At 42.7% G+C, this 21,589-nt stretch overlaps 1 pseudogene; it reads left to right on the plus strand.

Moving 5' to 3' along the window:
- The first annotated feature begins 15,101 nt into the window (after positions 1-15,101).
- LOC123160239 (probable LRR receptor-like serine/threonine-protein kinase MEE39) lies at positions 15,102-20,218 on the plus strand (annotated as a pseudogene).
- Positions 20,219-21,589: the final 1,371 nt, after the last annotated feature.

The raw sequence follows: 21,589 nt of genomic DNA on the forward strand, positions 1-21,589 counted from the left end.
CGCCACATGTTTGATGTTGCCTTGGTAAAACCACCATCGAGCCCATTAAACGATATTGGTTGGTTTGGGGCATCATAGGTTGGATAGTTGCCTCATTAGGGCATCTCCAACCCCGACCCCCAAATCGAACACCATATCCGTCCACGCACTGATGGGGACCAATCTCCAGACAGTGATGCGGGATCCGACCATCCAACCGTACCCGCATGTATTTTACACCAGATTTCAACAAACTGGATGAATTACATCAAACACGATGGAATTCAGCAAAGTTCGGATATAATTTACATAAAACAAATGATATTTCGTCCGTTTAACAAAATCAACCCTGCAACACTCAACATAATTATAGAAAATAGCACGATTCATCCATAAATAGCATGCAAATATCTCTGGTACAACAATAGTTTAAATTCAACGAGATAATTGGATGTTCAACAAGTTTTTTGATTTCATCGATTTCAAATACAACGATACTAGAATAACCAGCGCTGGCACATGTCGACCCTCACAGGTTGCCCCATGAGCTTCATCCAACTATGTATGTGTGTGAATGGCCTGCCCTCGATCCTGTTGTACATCACGGCATAGCGTGCCGACTATACAACATGTAGAGCAACATTGAGTGAATGAATGAATTAACCAACATGTAGAGCAACAAGAAGCAAAACATACGATCTCCATGGTTGACTCGCGCAATGGCCACATTGCCTCCACTCGTTCATCTGCGTTGTTGCAGATGATGTACCATCGATGCCCTAATGACCTCACATTGCGTTCATGGATTATTTGCATGTTGTAGGGCGCAAAGTACTTTCGTGCATGAAACGAAGCATGCACGCGCTGCCAAAAGACCAAGCCCCTTTATTTCATGCTTCCAAAGTCCATAGATACAGCCAACCGCGCATTGCATAACAAATTATCCTCTTTCATCAAGTACCCCGCTATCGTGCTTACCCTAGAAAACAATGGCGGCGGCGGACGAGGTGTGGGTGCGGATGGGAAGCAAGGGGATCAGGGGTGGAGTGGAAGATAAGTGGCCCAAGAGGTAGGATTTGAGTGGGCCGGGGGTGTTAGAGTCCTACGTGGCAGCGGTATGGACACCCGCAAAGCCTCCCCCAGACTGCTCCGCGGACTGATAGGGTACCGTGTTGGATGGCAGAATGGGTCCAGACAGCTCAGTCCGGACGAATGCGGGCGGTTTGAGGGTCAGCGTTGGATATAACCTTATCATCTCCAATAGCATGATGTCAAAGATGTACATGTCACTCTCCTCGCCAGTTGTGAGTCACTAAATTTTGGCGGGGTTTTTCCTGAACCAGCAAGGCCACCGCCATCATCAATCTTTGTTTCAAAGTCTTTCCAGAGTCTGATTTTATTCCATTTTCGAGAGAGGAATTCCTCACCATTGATACTACCACGCTCTTCTCCATTACCTCCATCATGTTTTTCCATTCATGTGCAAGTAATCCATTATGGGCATATGGGCTGGATGAGAATCAGATGAAGTCAATCATGTAGTAGTATCTAGATGTTTGGTGTTTTGATCCCTGGTATGATTATTGTTCTTGATATACCGTTACTTTGTCTTTGTTATGCTTAATTAATGCATATTTCTAGGAACTGGGGTACTAAGATTTCAGATCTGAACCATAAATGTTTTCATAATGTTTATGTATTTGGTTATACATGCAAGCTTGGTGGTGATCACTGTTTACCCCCAAGTGCAAGGGATAATTACACCACTTTACAGTTATGGTGGAATATATATATATATATATATATATATATATATATATATATATATATATATATATATATATATATATATATATATATATATATATATATATAGTGTCAAACCCCTAATAAGGAGAAAATAAGTAGGCTTCCTATTTTCTCAAGTTATATTTGACACATACACAACCTTTTATGTACTTTTAATGACTATTTTACCAGGTGTCAGGTTGATAGGTATTGGTTGTTCTTGTTGAGGAAAACGTTAATAAAAATTAGGTGTTATTATCAACTAGTTTGCAAAAAAAGTAAAAGAGAGTGAATGTGTGGCGGTTATGGAGAAAGTGTGGTATCCAATGGGAGTAAGTTCCAGGAAATTCACTATTTTGTGATGAAGTGGTTGTCTTTCTTATAGTGGGGAAAAAAATTCTAAAGGCCTCTCAAGAGAGGCATATCAATAACCTACCTATGTGATTTCTCTCTCGATGTCATAATCAAGATAATCTACATAGTGTGGGCAGACAAGGCATTAAGTAAGATGTACTTTGTGTCTCCACCCAGGAGGCCCAGGCATGCCCTGGTGGGTTGTGCCCACCTCGGGTGCCCCCCGAACCGCCTCTTTGCTCTATAAATACCCCAATATTTCCAGAACCCTAAAGGCATCGACGAAATATTCATCCAGCCGCCGCAGAGTCCAGAACCACCAGATCCAATCTAGATACCATCTCGGATGGGGTTCACCACCTCCATTGGTGCCTCTCCATAGTTAGTAGCTAGATGGCTTCATCTCCCTCTCTCTGAATTCTCAATACAATGTTGGGATCGATGAACTTTGAGTTTATGATCAGATCTATCTTTTTATATCCATGCAAGTATTTGAGTTTCTTTGATCTCTTTTATGCATGATCTCTTATAGCCTTGTATTTCTTCTTCGATATTTGGGTTTTGTTTGGCCAACTTGATCTATTTATCTTGTAATGGGAAGATGTGCTTTGTAGTGGATTCGATCTTATGGTGCTTGATCCCCGTGACAGAAAGGGAGCCGACACGTATGTATCGTTGCTACTAAGGATAAAACAATGGGGTCTATCTCTACATAGATAGATCTTGTCTACATCATGTCATCGTTATTATTGCATTACTCCGTTTTTCCATGAACTTAATACAGATGCACGATGGATAGCGGTCGATGTGTGGAGTAATAGTAGTAGATGCAGGCAGGAGTCGGTCTACTAATCTTGGACGTGATGCCTATATAATGATCATTGCCTGGATATCGTCATGGGTATTTGAAGTTCTATCAATTGCCCAACAGTAATTTGTTCACCCACGTTTGCTATTTTTCTCAAGAGAAGCCACTAGTGAAACCTACGGCCCCCGGGTCTCTTTCTCATATTATTTGTCTTTGCGATTTACTTTTTCCTTGCATTTATTTTCAGATCTATTAAACGAAAAATACAAAATACCTTGCTGCAATTTATTCTTATTTATTTTATTTGGTGTTCGATCTATCAATCTACTATAAATTTATCTCACGTCTGTTTGCCTACTTGAGGCGTCGTACCCCGGAAGGGATTGACAACCCCTTTAACACGTCGGGTTGCGAGGATTTGTTATTTGTGTGCAGGGGCTGTTTACGTTGTGTTGCTTGGTTCTCCTACTGGTTTGATAACCTTGGTTTCATATCTGAGGGAAATACCTACCGCCGCTGTGCTGCATCATCTCTTCCTCTTTGGGGAAATACCGACGTACTTCAAGCGACATCAAAAGCAATTTTTGGCGCCGTTGCTGGGGACAATCTTCAACATATACCAGGTTCCTAATCACAAATCTCATCTCCTCGCAATTTACATTATTTGCCATTTGCCTCTCGTTTTCCTCTCCCCCACTTCACAAAAATTTACAGTTTTATTCGCCACCTCTTTTTCGTTCGTCGTTTTCTTGTCAGATCTATCCTTTGTTTGCAACCATATGAGTGATTTTGGTATGGCACCAACAGATGATGGCCTTACTCCTAAGATTGGACATACGGGCAATCTGGATGCTAAAACTTTTATCTTGGGGCAAGGGAACGTTATGGGAAAAGAACGTATCCAAGAATTTTTCAATTGTGTTGGGAATCTAAGTCTTGATGATGCCCCTACACTTAAAACTACTAGATCTTATGCGGATGCTATTTCAGCACTAGTTCTGAAACTTGAAAGTAAATTTATTCGTACCCATCCTACTTTGCAAAGATTGTTTTTTGAGCTTCCCGTTATAAAGAATCCTAGGGCTAAAAAGTTGGCCACTCTCGTTCTTATGAATGAGTTTGACTACATAATACGAGAAGCTAGGGAAATCTTTGATTTTTATGGTATGAATCGTGAAAAACCTGTGATAGATGAAATTCTTTACAATAGTGACTATGCTTTAAGACATTTGCTTGGGGATAATAAAATCTTTAATGAAAATCTCAAAAAGGAAGTCCCCTTTTAGATATAATCCAGCAGGTTTCAATAATGTCAATCAGCATTACTCTTGGATTGTTGCGGGGAATCAAAAAGGTTATGATGAACACCAACTTAGGAACGCTAAAGTTTCTATGGATAATATGTTTTATGTTGTGTTCAGAAAACCCCATGATGAAAGTACCTCTAAGAAAATTAAGAAGAATGATGAAAAAACTTAGATCCTTGCTTTATGCCTAGCTAAGGGCGTAAAACTATAGCGCTTGTTGGGAGGCAACCCAATGAATACAATTTATTTTTGCTTTTTTGCTTTCTGTTCTTGAGTGTTTGCACAATTATGCTACTGTTATGATTGCCTTTTTTGTGTTTTAATTAGTGTTTGTGCCTGCTGAAAAACAAAAACTTTTGCACTCATGAAAACAATTCTCATTTTTTACCAGAGCGTGATAAAATACCAATTCTTTTTGCAGAAGATTAATATACAAATTTCTCAGGTCGTCCTAATTTTTCAGAATTTTTGGAGTTCCACAGGTTTTCGAAATAGTCAGATTGCTACAGACTGTTCTGTTTTGACATATTATATTTTCTTTGCGTTGTGTGTTTATTTTGATGGCTCTATGGTTTTCTTTGATGAGTTTTTGCCATAGAAAAGTTGGAACACAGTAGATATATGCAAAAAGAAAATATGAATTCGTTTGGTGCAGTACTTATAGTAGCGATTTGCATTCTTTTACTAACGGATCTCACAAAGGTTTTGTTGAGTTTTGTGTGATTGAAGTTTTCAAGTTTTGGGTTATCTTACGATGGATGAAGGAACAAAGGATAGAAGAGGCTAAGCTTGGGGATGCCCTGGCATCCTAAGCTATTATCAAAAAATGAGCAACTAACTCAGCTTGGGGATGCCCCCGAGCGGCATCCCCTCTTTCTTCTAACGACTATCGGTATTTTACTCGAAGCTATATTTTTATTCGTCACATAATATGTGTTTTGCTTGGAGCATCTTGTATGATATGAGTCTTTGCTTGTTTTATTTTGTGTTTTAAGTCTTGATCCCTTGCTGGACACACCTATTTGAGAGAGCCAAAATTATGTCATGACTTGTTAGAATTGCTCTCTATGCTTCACTTAAATGTTTATGAGCAATGGACTTGCTCTAGTGCTTCACTTATATCTTTTTGAGCATGGTGTGCTTTAGTATTTTTGAAGAAATGCTCTCTTGCTTCACTTAGATTTATTTGAGAGTTAGTAAATTTTCAAGAAATTCTCTCTTGCTTCACTTAAATTAATTTGAGAGAAAGAAAAACTTATGCTCATGATCTGCACTTATATTTGTTTGAGCTTATGAAAAGCAACACATGAAAATTAGTCCCAAAGTGATAAATATCCAAGAAGGATATAATAAAAACTTTCATGAAGATCATTGGACAAAATAAACTTGATTCTTAGTAATAGTTGTGAGATATGATGATGTGATATGTGAGTTATGTTGATGAGTAATTATGCTTTAGTAAGAATATTGGTGTTAAGGTTTGTGATTCCATATGCAAGTACGAAAGTCAATAGTCATGCAATGAAATTATATCCTACTTGTGGTGCATTATTCAGTGTTATTTATGCTTAATGCTTGCTTATGAGATTATTCGTTTCTTGGTTGGTCGCTTCTCAATCTTTTGCTAGCCTTCATTTTGCACTAAGTATGATCTCTACTTGTGCATCCAAAAACCTTTAAACCAGTTTTGCCACATGAGTCCACTATATCTACCTATATGTGGTATTCTTTTGCCGTTCTAAGAAAATTTGTATGTGCCACCTCTAATTTTCAAAATAAACTTCTCTTTTGTGTGTTTGTTTCGCTCGCGGAGCGGTGAAGGGTGGCTAATATTTTCCATGCTAGATGTGTTATTCTCAAGATGAGTGTTTATTCACTTGTCATTGCACGAGAGTAAGGCAAAGGTATTAGGGATGCCCAGTCCCGAAATGAAAAATGAATTTACTTTATGTTGTCAAATAATAAATTCATTGGAAAGTGTTGGTATGGAGGGCAACCGTGGATACGGCTAGCCATGGAAAGTGAGAGTATGGTTGAAAAAGGAATAAACTTTATTTTCTGTTTGAGAACCGCCTATGATATATCTAGCATGGAAAGTGTTGGGAACTCTAAGTCGTTTTCGTTGGTGGGATGGATACACCTCCCAAAATGTTTTTTATCTCTAAGTTTTTCGCTTTGAGATCTCGCACCTCTACAAATCCCTAATTCCCTCCGCGAAGGGCCTTTCTTTTACTTTATGCAATTTTTATTTTTGAACTTGAGTCTCCATCTTCTCTTACGAAAGCACCAACTAGGAGGCAATATGATCGTACTTAAGTATTGGGTGTAACTAATATGCGAGTGTGTTTCATGAATGGATCAATGGTAAAGCATGATGAGCTAGGGATAACTTATTTTAGCGATGATATTTTGAAAGACATGGTTGCTTGTTGATATGCTTGAGTATTTAAATTATCATGTCAAAACTAGACTATTGCTTTGAACAATATAAAAGTCCCAATGTCCATGCTATAAAGAAAAGAATATGATATGACATGATAGGCAGCATTCCACATAGAAAAAATGTTTTTATCACTTCCCTACTCGAGGACGAGTAGGAGTTAAGCTTGGGGATGTTGAAACGTCTCCAACGTATCTATAATTTATGCTTGTTCCATGCTATTATATTATCAATCTTGGATGTTTTATAATCATTTTATAGTCATTTTATATCTTTTTTGGTACTAACCTATTGACATAATGCCAAGTGTCAGTTGCTTTTTCTGCATGTTTTTTACATTGCAGGAAATCAATATCAGACGGAGTCCAAACGCAACGAAACTTTATGAAGATTTTTTTTGGACCAGAAGGAACGTAAAGGGCCATGGCTGCGCCTGGGGGGGGGGGTGCCTCGAGGAGGGCACAACCCACCAGGGCGCGCCAGGAGGCCCAGGCGCCTGGGTTATGCCCACCTTGGGTGCCCCCCGGACCGCCTCTTTGCTCTATAAATACCCCAATATTTTCAGAACCCTAAAGGCATCGACGAAATATTCATCCAGCCGCCGCAGAGTCCAGAACCACCAGGTCCAATCTAGACACCATCTCGGATGGGGTTCACCACCTCCATTGGTGCCTCTTCGATGATGCGTGAGTAGTTCTTTGTAGACCTTCGGGTCCATAGTTAGTAGCTAGATGGCTTCATCTCTCTCTCTCTGAATTCTCAATACAATGGTCTCTTGGAGATCCATATGATGTAACTCTTTTGCGGTGTGTTTGTTGGGTTCGATGGACTTTGAGTTTATGATCAGATCTATCTTTTTATATCCATGAAAGTATTTGAGTTTCTTTGATCTCTTTTATGCATGATCTCTTATAGCCTTGTATTTCTTCTCCGATATTTGGTTTTTGTTTGGCCAACTTGATCTATTTATCTTGCAATGGGAAGAGGTGCTTTATATTAGGTTCGATCTTACGGTGCTTGATCCCAGTAACAGAAAGGAAACCGACATGTATGTATCATTGCTACTAAGGATAAAACGATGGGGTCTATCTCTACATAGATAGATCTTGTCTACATGATGTCATCGTTCTTATTGCATTACTCCGTTTTTCCATGAACTTAATACACTAGATGCATGCTGGATAGCGGTCAATGTGTAGAGTAATAGTAGTAGGTGCAGGCAGGAGTCGGTCTACTAATCTTGGACGTGATGCCTATATAATGATCATTGCCTGGATATCGTCATGAGTATTTGAAGTTCTATCAATTGCCCAATAGTAATTTGTTCACCCACCATTTGCTATTTTTCTCGAGAGAAGCCGCTAGTGAAACCTACGGCCCCCGGGTCTCTTTCTCATATTATTTGTCTTTGCGATTTACTTTTTCCTTGCATTTATTTTCAGATCTATTAAACGAAAAACAGAAAAATACCTTGCTGCAATTTATTCTTATTTATTTTATTTGGCGTTCGATCTATCAATCTACTACAAATTTATCTCACATCCGTTTGCCTACTTGAGGCGCCGTACCCCGGAAGGGATTGACAACCCCTTTAACACGTCGGGTTGCGAGGATTGTTATCTGTGTGCAGGGGTTGTTTACGTTGTGTTGCTTGGTTCTCCTATTGGTTCGATAACCTCGGTTTCATATTTGAGGGAAATATGTACCTACCGCCGCTGTGCTGCATCATCCCTTCCTCTTTGGGGAAATACCGACGTAGCTTCAAGCGACATGATACATCTGTTCATAACCTGCATCAGAGAAGTACTTTTGTCGTTAAACACCTTATCATTTCTACATAGCCAAAGCGACCAAATCACGGCAAGCGCTCCCACCCTAAGAATAGTTCTAAACCTGTAATCTGTCCCATGTAACAAGTTGCCAAATACATTAGAAACACTACAAGGAGGATACAAGGCAGAAGCTATCTGGATGACTGACCATATAGAACGAGCCAATTTGTATTGGAAGAATAAATGTTGTATTGTCTACTCATGGTGAAAAAAGACACATTGCGGACTTCCATGCCAATTTATTTTAATAAGTTTATCTTTAGTAAGAATGACTCAGCGATGAAGATACCATGCAAAGATTTTATTCTTTAGAGGTATCTTCATCTTCCAGATCTTCTTGTTATTATCAACTGCTACATCAGACTGGATTAACGCTCTATACATAGACTCCACTGAGAATTGTCGATTCCCATGTAGGTTCCATCGAAATACATCAGACCCATGTGGCAAATGCACCATGGACAACCGCTGGAGCAGGATGTACCATGATTGAAGTCTGGGTCCAATTAAATCTCTTCTGAATGTCACATTTGGCGGAAATGATTCCATTAGCATGGCGATAGTATCACCCTTGTGATGCAGAATGTTTTATAGAGCCGGATATTGTCCTCGGAGTGTGGCATTTCCTAGCCACTTGTCCTCCCAGAATCTAATTTCGGAGCCGTCCTTAATTGAGAAGGATCCATAGGAGAATAAATATTTCTTCGCAGCCATCAGACCTGCCCAAAAGTGAGAATCCCCAGGCTTCCAGTATACTTGAGATACCGCCTTGGAACCCACATATTTCCTTCTCAGGAGGGTTTGCCATACACCATCTTCCTTCAGTAATTGAAACAACCATTTGCCGAGGAGGGACCTATTCTTAACCTCAAGGTCATGAATGCCCAACCCGCCTTGGTCTTTGGGACAGCAAACCACACTCCATTTAGCCAGTTGATATTTCTTTTTCTCGCTATCTCCTTGCCAAAAGAATCTTGGTCGGAAATAATCCAATCTATGTAAAACTCCTTTCGGCAACTGGAAGAAGGAAATCATATATAGTACCATGTTACTTAGTACTGAATTTATGAGGACCAATCTTCCACCCAGAGACATCAGTTTACCTTTCCAACTGATAAGTCTTTTTTGCAATCTCTCTTCGACATGTTTCCATTCAACATTTGTGAGTCTCCGATAATGTATCGGTATCCCCAAATATGTGGTCGGAAACTAGCCCAACCCGCATCCGAATAGTTTGGCGTATAGGTGGGAGTCGTCTTGAGCCTCGCCAAAACAAAACAATTCACTTGTGAAAATTGATCTTAAGACCTGAGAGTTGCTCGAATGCGGATAAAATTAATTTCAGAGTTCTCGCTTTCTCGAGGTCATGATTCATGAAGAGAATCGTATCATCGGCATATTGAAGTGTTGAGAGACCACCATCAACTAGATGATTTACTACCCCATCAATTTGTCCATCAACCTTGGCACGCTCAATCATGACTGCTAGCATATCTGCCACTATATTGAATAGCATGGGCGATACGGAGTCACCTTGTCGTAACCCCTTTTTCGTTTGGAAATAGTGTCCAATGTCATCACTGACCTTAATGGCAACACTACCTCCAGAAACGAAGCTATGGATCATAGTGTGCCACTGCTGAAAATCCTTTCATTCTGAGAGTGTTGAAAAAATGGCCATGTGACTTTGTCATAAGCTTTTTCAAAGTCTAATTTGAGTACCACCCCATTCAACTTTTTTCGATGTAATTCATGGATTGTTTCATGAAGGATAACAACTCCTTCTAGGATGTGTTTGCCTTGCATAAAAGCAGTCTGTGAAGGACGAACCACGTGTTCAGCAACCGTATTTAGCCTGATCGTCGCAACCTTCGTAAATATTTTAAAACTAACATTAAGGAGGCAAATAGGTCATTGTTATTGTATCCTTTCAGCCTCATAAACCTTAGGTAATAAAATAATCTCACCGAAGTTTAAGCGAAACAATTCTAGTTGGCCAGCATGTAGGTCGCTAAACAAAAGTAGGAGGTCAGGTTTGATGACTTCCCAGAAGTTCTGATAGAACTCAGCAGGAAAACCATCCGGACCCGGGGCTTTGTTGTGCTCCATTAAGAAAACTGCATTTCTAACTTCCTCCTCAGAGTATGGGGCTGTTAGAAGTCTGTTTTCCTCATTAGAGACCTGGGGATGTCATCTGTTCGGGACTCATCCATCGAGAAGTTTCCTTCCTCTGGGGCTCTGAAGATGGTATAAGGTTCATCCCGCCTAGACCCCGTCCCGACGGTGCTTTTAGTGTCGCAGAGGGCATGTGGAGGTGTGTCTTAGCTAACTGATCCCGTGGGATTCGGTCGGAGTTTGTCTTCTGTGGTCCGCCTGGGTCTCGTCTTTGTTTGTTTGCATCCATGTGTATGCAGGTTGGATCCTTTTGATATACACTTCTCTTCATCGACGACAGTTCTTGTTCTAGTGCGCCGGTCCTATGGGGCTTTAGCATGATGATTTCCCGACTCTTTACTAGAACAAGGTTTGTCCAGCTCCGATGAGGGAGGGGCGATGATGACGACGAGCCTTCGGCTCGTGCTTGTAGTCGTCCTAGGTGGTCTATGGACCTGGATGTTAGTTCTACTTCTAGTATTTTTTTTATTATCTTAACTGTTGATGAATAGATCAAAAAAATTCTCACGTAAAAAGGAGAGTTGATTGAACACTCCTTCACTGTCTTCTTGGACGATTGACTCCAAAGCTAAGATTTGTACTAGTGTGTAGGCTCCCCATCCGTGTTCCCATGTATATAGGCAGTAAAGCCAACTATGTCGTTTGTCATTATGATAATGGGATTGCTAAATCTCAGTCGACCGAGACTTAACGAAATTTTAATTAATATTATATTCATGTGCTCTTATGTGAAGATTCGTGCAGTTCTTTTTAGTTTGTTTTTTCTTTCTTGCAGGTTATGTCATTTGATTTAGACTTAATTAAATTTCAAACCACTAACACCTAAACACACCCCGACCACAACCCAATGATCACGTCAACAGCGCCAAAATTAGGCACGACATACTGTGAGAGGAGTAACTACCTGGTGTAGATAACGGCCATCAAATTAATTGAACTACTTCCTCTGTTTCTAAATATAAGTTCTTTTAGAGGTTTCAAATGAACTACAACATACAGATGTATATAAAAATATTTAAAAATGGAGATTCACTCATTTTACTCTGTATGTAATCTTTCGTCGGAATCTCTAGGACTTATATTTGGTAACGGAGAGAGTAGTAAGTAAAAATTTGTAAAACTTGTACGGAGTAAAACCTAAGAATAGCATCGCTCGCAAGCACGTCAGAGCGGCAAGAGCGGGTAAGCCATCCTACACAATCAACTGTAGAAGACACCCTTTCAAAAAAGGGAAACTGTAGAAGACACTAGGTAACATGAGGACCCGAATTCGACGTGGTAGCCAGTCCGCCTCGTCTTCTGTGGTCTTAGGGCCATGGGTGTGTGGTGGATCTCGGCCCTCGCCGGTGGGAGGGCTCCGTATTTTAGTGTTCTTCGAATTCTGTTAGGGTTTGTGTCCTCCTTAGAGATGCGAGGCGGCGGCGGCTCTCTGAAGATGGAATAAGGTTCTCCCGCCTAATCCCCGTCCCGATGGTGCATCTAGTATCGTCGGTGGGTGTGTGGAGGTGTGTCTCCGACGGATCTGTCCATGTTGGATTTGCTCGGATCTGGTCGTAGTTCGTCTATGTTCCTGTGTTTTCAGGTTGGATCCTTCCAATCTACACTACTCCTCAACAGCGGCGATTGCTGTTCTGGTGCGCTGGTACTATGGGGCCTTAGCACGATGACTTCCCGACTGTCTACTACAACAAGTTTTGCCCGGCTACGGCGTGGGAGGGGCGATGACGGCGGCACGCCTTCAGCTCGCTTCAGTACTTGTAGTCCTCGCTAGATGGTCTACAGATCTGAATGTAATTTTTATTATTTCTGGTGTTCATTATACTGCCATGATTGGAGATGAATAGATTGAAAGTATTCTCGCCAAAAAAAAAATTCAACGTGGTACTCGTGCTTCTTTTTTCTTTTTGAGAAAACTTTCGATCTATTTATTGAACACCGGAAATAATGAAAGTTACATCTAGATTCGTAGACCACCTAGCGACGACTATAAGAACTGAAGCATGAAGAAGGTGCCGCCTTCATGCCCCTCCCTTGCCGGAGTCGGGCAAAACCTGTTGTAGTAGACAGTCGAAAAGTCATCATGCTAAAACGGACGTGGATTTTTAGAGTTTGGACTCATGGACACCTCCTATCCTTACCCTTCAATATAGTTTTGAGATCCGTGCTAGACAACTAACTTACTACATGTAATTTTCTCTTTTTTGTTTCTTCCAAATAAAACAATATATGAACTTCAAACTTTGCAAGATAGCAAAACATTTTTACTAGAATGTGAGAAAAAACTTGTAGATTTTGTTGACCGATATAAATATACAAAATGAGATTTTCTTTATTCAAAAATGTTATTTTTAGTATTTATAATGCACGAAAAAATCTGAAAGTTTTTTCTCACATTCTAGTTAGAATGTTTTGTTGTGCTGCAAAGTGTGAAGTTCATACGTTGTTTTATTTGGAAGAAACAAAAAAGACAAAAGTCCTTGCATGAATTGCGTACAGAGATGGATGGCTAGATAAGGAGGTACACCTAAGCCTAAGCTCCACAAGATATTTTCCATGTTGAGACCTCATTGGATCTGCGCACCAGAGCAGCAACCGCCTCACAAATTATTGTAGCTAGTCTCGTTTGGCAATCCTTATTATGACTAATTGACTATCCTCACCTAAACTAAGGTAAGGGCATCTAAAAAGGTGGTGATTGACAGCAGGACCGGCAATAACACTGTGAGGGTAACATGCACTTACGTATCCGCGGAATATCTTCGGGCAGCATGTTACGGTGGGTCGCCGCGGGATGTCAGATCATATAGCGCACTATATAGTCACGGGAATCAATCACTGGCACGACCTACGATCATCTGCGCACACTCCTAGTAGAAATCAAACGAACAGGCGAGGAAAAAGTCAGCCGATCCCCCGAGCCGGGGCACTGCATGCTGCACCAGCAAAGCCATTGACTGACTCGTAGCGCATGCAAGTCAACTCATCGCCCATGTGATGCGCCTCAACTGAGCAAGAGCATGTACAACCGGAGTGAGCTTACATGACCCCCGAGTCGCGGACGCGTCCGTGGATAACGCCGCTCACCCCTAAGTTGTTCGCGTCCACGGTCATCTTCCTCATATGCAAACCCCTAAATACATACAATCTCATGAAACGTAAATCAAATGACGTACTTCATAGTTCATATGGGATATATACCACATAGCTCATACACGACATAGCAAACTAAGACATACCGTAGAGGAGTTTATCATACATGTCATCCGACTACAAAAACTAGGCAATGTTCTACTAGTTCAAATCGGGCAATAGAGAAAGTTCATCCACTGCCACCCATTGCCCTTTTCTGTCTGGTAGAGATTGTAGCACTCGAAGGTGACATAGGGGATGAGGCGGATCTGCTCGGAGGTGTTGGATGCGGCACCAGTCTCCTCCTCCACCTCTTTGGGGGTGGTGGGGGGGGGGGGGGGGGGGCAGGCCAGCAAAGGCACGGGCGGGCCGAGTTTGCTCCACCGCGAGCGCATGCACCGCCCCAACTTGCTGCTTCGCCAGGATCCTGGCACGAATAGAATACATAGCCTTGTCCTCGATGGGCTTGTCTGATGTGGCACGGTGCGACTCACCCTCTACAGTGTGGCGCACCTTCTCCCTCTCACGCGGACACGTCGGGCCTCGGAGCCCAACGCCATGAGGACAAGGACCGAACGTAGGGCTTGCTCGAACATCGCCACCATCTCCGGCTCCGGAGTGGACATGTGCCTCGAGCCGCTGGTGGACGCATTGCCACCGCTGGGTCCAAGGTAGCTCCACTTGATGCCTATCTTCTCAGGACCATCGGAGAGCCAACAGGATGGCTATCTCGTCCTTGTCCGTGCAGGGGACAGTGTCCTAGTTGACAGATCCCACGTTTAGATCCGCTGCCCATCATGCTGTAAATGGCTGAAGATCATCAAAGAGGAGCTAGGTGGAGCGGACTGGAAGTGACGTGGAGTGGCAACAAAATGGCTAGGGCCTGGGAGGGCCCAAATCCGCCCCAGACATCGACAGGATTTGAGGGGTGTCGGACAGCCCGTACGGTTGAGCTGACTTTTGGGGGTCTGGTTGAGTTCGTTTTTTGGTCCGGGCAGTTCCCGGTCTGTCCGCCCGGACATTTCAAGTGGGTTTGAGGGGCTAGTCGTAGATGCTCTAAGATTCCCATGTGAACTCATTAAGCAGGCAAATGAGCTCATTACGATGTGGTATTAGACTAGCTAATCTCCGTCTCCCAACTAACTAATAATCCGTCCAGCTGTAGACGACTTACGTACTACTCCTACAAGACTATGCTCGATGGTGTCTATTCCATTTAAGTTCTAGCGAGTGTAACTAGCTGCCCGCACATGTGCCGTTGATCAGCTGGATCGCCGAGAGCAAGAGCAATGGCGACCCGGTGGCTGCTAATGCTTCTTCTCGGCCTCGGCATTAGCGGCAGCGTTCTTCAGGTCCATGGCCAGGTCGACAAGTTAGCCAGTGAGCCCATTAATCTCTCGCTTTTGGTGATTTCTCGACATTTTTGCTCCCCGGCCAGATAGAACACCCACAATTTTATGCAATATAGCTAGCACAGCTGCATGGCACTAGGTACACTGCACGGCCATGGATGCGCATGCACAAAAGAGCATCATAGCCACTAGGACACTAGCTATGCACAGATCCAACTCGGCAACTGCTTATCGCGTGTGCGCTATGTATGCAGGTTTCATAAGCATAGACTGCGGCCTGCCGGAGAATTCTGCCGGCTATGTGCAGAACACCACGAATATGCGGTTTTGAGGGAACGCTGGTTTTATCGACGCCGGCACAAACCACAACATCTCCGCCGAGTACATCACCCCGGCGTTGGCCTGGGGCTGGCACACCGTGCGCAGCTTCCCCACCGGCGTGCGCAACTGCTACACGCTCCGCCCCATAGCATCGGCGGGGCCCACCTACCTGCTCCGTGCCATGTTTATGTATGGAAACTACGACGGCCTGAACAGGCGGCTGCCCATCTTCGACATTTATCTCGGCGTCAACTACTGGAGCACCGTGAACATCAATGCCACTGACATGCCATTGCTCATGGAGGTCATCGCCTACGTCCATGGCGGCACTGTGCAGGTATGCCTCGTGAACACCGGCTCCGGGACGCCGTTCATCTCCAGCCTGAACTTGAGGCCCCTCAAGAAGACGCTCTACCCGCAAGTCAACGCGACGCAGGGGCTTGTTCTTATCACCAGGTCCAGCTTTGGCACTAAAAAGAACGTTAGGTATGGACGTGAGCAGAGTAATATTTTTCCAAAGTCTAACATTTATACAAGCTTCTTAATCTTTTGCATAACATGTAGAGTAAAACCTACGACTTTCCCAACGCACATGCAGGTATCCGGACGATCCCTACGACCGTGTATGGCTCCCGTGGACCATGCCGCATTCGGACAAGTGGTTGGAGATCTCAACGGCCGATAACGTGGAGGATAACCTCGAAAGCTTCGAGGTGCCCTCCGCCGTGATGCGCACTGCCATCACGGCCGCCAACACCTCCTCCCCCATCCGGTTCTCGTGGGACGCGGTGCGGAACGCTGACCATCACATCCCGGGGTACATCTGGATGTTGTACTTCGCGGAGCTGCAGAGGGACGCCGTGCGCGAGTTCTACATCACCGTCAATGGTGAGCTCGCGTACCCGCGCGTAATGACGCCGCTGTACCTGGCAACCGATGCCATCTACGGACTACGGCCGCCAACCTGATGATGGCTTCGACCGGTACGACATCTCACTGAACGCCACCGCGAACTCGACGCTTCCGCCGATCATCAATGGCGTGGAGGTCTTCTTGCTCCTCCCTACCACCGGCGTAGCCACGGTCGTTCAGGATGGTAACCAGCTATTATTTTCAGATGCATATATAGTTATATATATGTGATCATGTATGAAACTACATCGCTTATAAGAACTTAATTTGTGGGGAAAGTTGTAATTGCACTCCGATCCCAATGCCGTGCTCCCCCTTATCTCCACCATCCAATCTTTGCATCAAAGTTCGAACTTGAAACTTTGCAAGCCAACATCACAAAAGTATTACTATGTGCAGAAAGTGTAAAACTTTAACTTTCTGCACATAGTAGTACTTGTGTGATATTGACCTACAAACGTTTCAAGTTCAAATGTTTTCTTGTTTGGGAGAAACGAAAAAGAGAAATTAGCAGTAGCACAGATCTTGACGTGAAACTTGCGGTCCAGATCAGGGGGTGTACCTTCATGCATGTGTCCTCTAATAATCTACTCATTTTGCGTATTGCTACTATGCAACAGCTTCTGCCATCACGGCGGTCAGAGACAAGTACCGGGTGAAAAAAAACTGGATGGGAGATCCGTGCATGCCGAGGAAATTCGCGTGGGATGGATTGAGTTGCAACTACGCTATTTCTGGACCACCGACTGTCAAAAGCTTGTGAGTTAATCTTGGACAAGTAAATGGCCCAGCAATTACTGGAATGACTATCTGAACTGTTGTATACATACACTGCAGGAATCTATCTTCTATGGGTCTGAGTGGCAACATCTCCTCTTCCTTTGGGGATCTAAAAGGTTTACAATACTTGTAAGGAGATTATCAAACCATTCCATACTAGAATTTTTTTGTAGGGTAACTAAGTTATTTATCCCAGAACTTAATTACATTTGGCAGGGATTTGTCTCGCAACAATCTCACCGGCTCCATTCCTGACACCCTTTCACAATTGTCATCGCTTACACTTCTGTCAGTAACTAATCTCTCATATTTTTAGTTTTTTACCATTACTTATTTCCTTTGTGTATAAACTGATGTTGCCAAACTTCTGCAACTTTGGCTTTTTAACATATGAAAAGGCATTCAAATTGATTGGGTGATAACAAATTATATGATTGAATTTGTAACAAAATATACTTTCAGTTTTTTGTTTTTACTAACATCTTCATATGAGGATTATCAGACAAATACATATCGGAGACTTGTGATGTTTTAGCTTTGTCCTGAATTAACGTTATATGATTATAGCATTTTTCAGATTCATCTCCCAATACATATCCATCATTTGTTTTGACGTGCAACACTATTTTGTTTCATTATCTCGCTTATTATTTGACAGAAAAATACTATATCTTGTGATAGTAGTACGTACTAGGACACTATCTTGACTTCTTTTCCCTTCTTCCAGTGATTTGACAGGAAACCGGCTTACTGGAGAAATTCCTTCCATGCTTCTGAAAAGAAGCCAAGATGGCTTCCTAACTCTAAGGTTCGTGCCCCACTAGCATCTGAATTTCTGCAATTATTTTCGACATGGTTTTCACTTTCTTTGCTGAAGGTAGGCATGCATGCTGTTCAGAATATGGATGTAGCTTCTCATTCTTTGTTTTGCTAGATATAATAACAATCCGGAACTCTGCAGCAATGGCAATTCTTGTGTGCCTCCAAAGAAGAAGAGCAATTCAATGGTTCCTGTCTATGTTGCTATTCCAATAGTTGTAGTACTCGTGATTTTGTTGCTTTTAGTGCTGCTCATTTGCATGCGAAGGAGAAGGCAAGGTGAGAGGCTTGACTGAAACATAGAAGTTTCTATCTCTGAATGTAAGTATGAAATGATTAAGGGACCTTAGTTTGCGTGATTGGTTTCTTAAGGAACAGCAAGCAACAGCATCAAGCCGCAGAATGAGACGCGCTTTACCCCGCCGCACTCTTGGGATAGAAACAGAGACAGCTCACTGCAACTGAACAATCAGCGGTTCACGTACGAGGAAATAATGGTCATAACGAACAACTTCCAGCGAGTGATCGGCCAAGGAGGGTTTGGTAAAGTCTATGATGGATTCTTGGAGAATGGCACCCAGGTGGCTGTCAAGCTTCGGTCTGAGTCATCAGCTCAAGGTGTACAAGAGTTCCTGGTCGAGGTAAGATTTGCTCAAGTATATGCCATAGGAAATCATGCAAGTTTTCTTATCGATTTTGTAATGCATTGATCTTTGTTGGTTCAGGCTCAGACATTGGCTAAGATTCATCACAAAAATCTTGTAACCATGATTGGCTACTGCAACGATAGAGAGCACCTAGCCCTCGTGTACGAGTACATGTCCGAAGGAGCCCTACATGAACATCTGAGAGGTATGTAAATTGCCCGAGTGTGCACACTTGAAGAACATTGGTATGTTGTCAATTAAGAATATCAAAGACCCAAGGACCCAAAGAATTGTAGGAATATCAACCAAATATATTATTCATCCGACGATCTTTCTGCAGGCAGACACTACGACACAACATTAACCTGGGCACAGAGACTTCGTATTGCACAGGAATCCGCACAAGGTAAGTTGTTAAAATCAGATTTTTCTTCATGACATTTCACTTGGAAGCTAGAAAGCTCATACTATGTGTGTGTGTGTGTGGTGTTGGATGTGTCCATCCTAGCTATGCGGAGGCCGGGTGTATGCTTATTGTGTTTTGTATCACCTTGATGCTTCACTAAACGCCCTTTTTCAAAAAAAGAAAATTGTCGGATGATTATTTCATGTTGGTGCACGCAGGGCTTGAGTATCTACACAAGGGCTGCAATCCACCCCTCATCCATAGGGACGTGAAGACATCAAACATCTTGCTAAATGCGAACCTTGAGGCCAAGATTGCCGATTTCGGCCTACTCAAGGCATTCAACTACGATGATGATACCCATGTGTCCACAGCCAGGTTGGTTGGCACGCACGGTTACATTGCCCCTGAGTAAGTGCACCATTCTAAATTCTTGCTTATAATGCTATAATAGCCTCTTGCCACTTATTAATAGCAGAAGTGGTATACTTTATAGAGTTGTCCAAAGGTAGCATAATTCATATATTACATGATGTACCTTTTCTTCTAGGATAGATGATCATGACCTAATCCTTTCGATTAGGAAGCTATCCTACACGTTATTCATTTATAGGAGATGTGCCAAACTTTTCTGGTGAGGTTAAATTCACAATGCTTTTCACACTTTTCTAGGTACCTAACAACATTGCAGGTGACCAATAAGACTGATGTGTATAGTTTTGGAGTAGTGTTGTTGGAAATAGTCACGGGCCAACCTCGCATCTTGAATAATCCGGAACCTTCAAGCATTACCAAGTGGGTCCAGGAACGGCTTTCCCAGGGAAAATAGAGGGTGTGGTGGATGCGCGCATGCATGGAGAGCACGACATCAACACGTGTGGAAAGCAGCGGGCATTGCTCTCAAATGTACTGAGCATACACCGGCGCAACAGCCCACAATGACCGAGGTGGTGGTACAGCTGCAAGAGTGCATCGAGCTTGAGACTGCGCGCTGCAGCGGTGGCAGCGCGAATCCTAAGTTTTACATGGCGAGTAGCAGCGACCCATTCTCAAGTTATAATCGATACGCCACTAACCAGTCTGCTAGTGTGAGTCATAGCAATGATGTATTTGAGGTGGAGCGTTTAGGCAGGGTTCTAACCATGACTATTGGTCCTGTCGCCAGGTGAGGAGAGGACACGTACAATGAGTTATTTCCGTCTCTCTACTGCAGGGTTTTGTTTTACTTGGGAGAACAACAAAAATTGATGACGTGTCATCCAGGAAAGAGCAAATATGTATCGTTACTTGTATCCTTCTACAGTGTATCTTGTCTTAAAATGAATGCAAACAATTTTTAAAATTTTGACCACTAGTCTAAACATGATGTGCAAAGGCTGACTTGTGATAAAACACTATCATCTTACTATGATTAGAAAATTTTGTACTATAAGGGACCAACCCTCCTCTTTACCTACTATAGTTTTGTTTGATCAGGGACAATATATTAATATCATGACGAAATACACTCGTATGTGCAACAATACAATGTCAAGAGCTAGTTGAGACATCGAAGTTGCACATAGCAGAGAGAGAGAGAGAGAGAGAGAGAGAGAGAGAGAGAGAGAGAGAGGACCTCTAGACGTCATCTCGAAGTGATCAATGTTACGAAACAGAATGGTCAACATCAACTACCAATTATGGCAGTACCTAGCTATGAGAAAGGTTATCCAAAAACAAAGTCTTCTGGAAGGAAATGACAAGCGTGACATCATTACAGGACCCAACCACATGAGCTAGATCATAGGTTTTCACCACAGCTAGGAATTTTGAGAAAACTCCAAACAATGCTTTCAGCGAGTGAATGACGTGGAAACACAGCCATTGCCAGGTATAGCCAATGAAGTTTGAAATATTAAAGATGCTGACTAGAGAGGGAGTCAATAGGCGACCGCAAAATTTAATTTCTTGTCGACTCTAGGGAGCGCAGAGTTAGAGGTTATCTAAAATGCAGCAAAGTGAACAACCTATGTGATAATATAGCAAGCAACAAGATAAACAAACTACCACACTCGAGTATATATAAGAAAGTGGAAAATAGCCAATGCATGGAGATGAAGATGTAATCCAAACTTCACACTCTTAGGGTAGTACTCCTTTCATCCTAAAATAAGTGCCTCAACTTTGTACTAACTTTAATACAAAGTTATATTAAAGTTGAGACACTTATTTTGGGACGGAGGGAGTACCAGTCTTCATTGGAGAGGAGAGTCCAACCATGACCTGACGATGATAACTTTCTCACCCTTCTTCTCTAAGAGCCTCGGTCAAAAATGTCCTTGCTCCCTTCAGTAGTAGTAGGTCTTCAGGTGACCTTCAAACCCTCACAAACTTCTCAGAGTAAATCCATGCACTTGGATGCTTCTATACCTCCAAACCTTCACTAGTAGCAGCTCTTCAGGTAACCTCCCCCCCCCCCCCCCCCCCCACAAAAAAAAGCACTCCCATCTTTGAGTTTTTGGTTGTCAATGATACACCAACCTCTCGGCCACACCCCCGCT

Source organism: Triticum aestivum, chromosome 1D, assembly GCF_018294505.1.
Source record: "Triticum aestivum cultivar Chinese Spring chromosome 1D, IWGSC CS RefSeq v2.1, whole genome shotgun sequence".
Lineage (NCBI taxonomy): Eukaryota > Viridiplantae > Streptophyta > Magnoliopsida > Poales > Poaceae > Triticum > Triticum aestivum.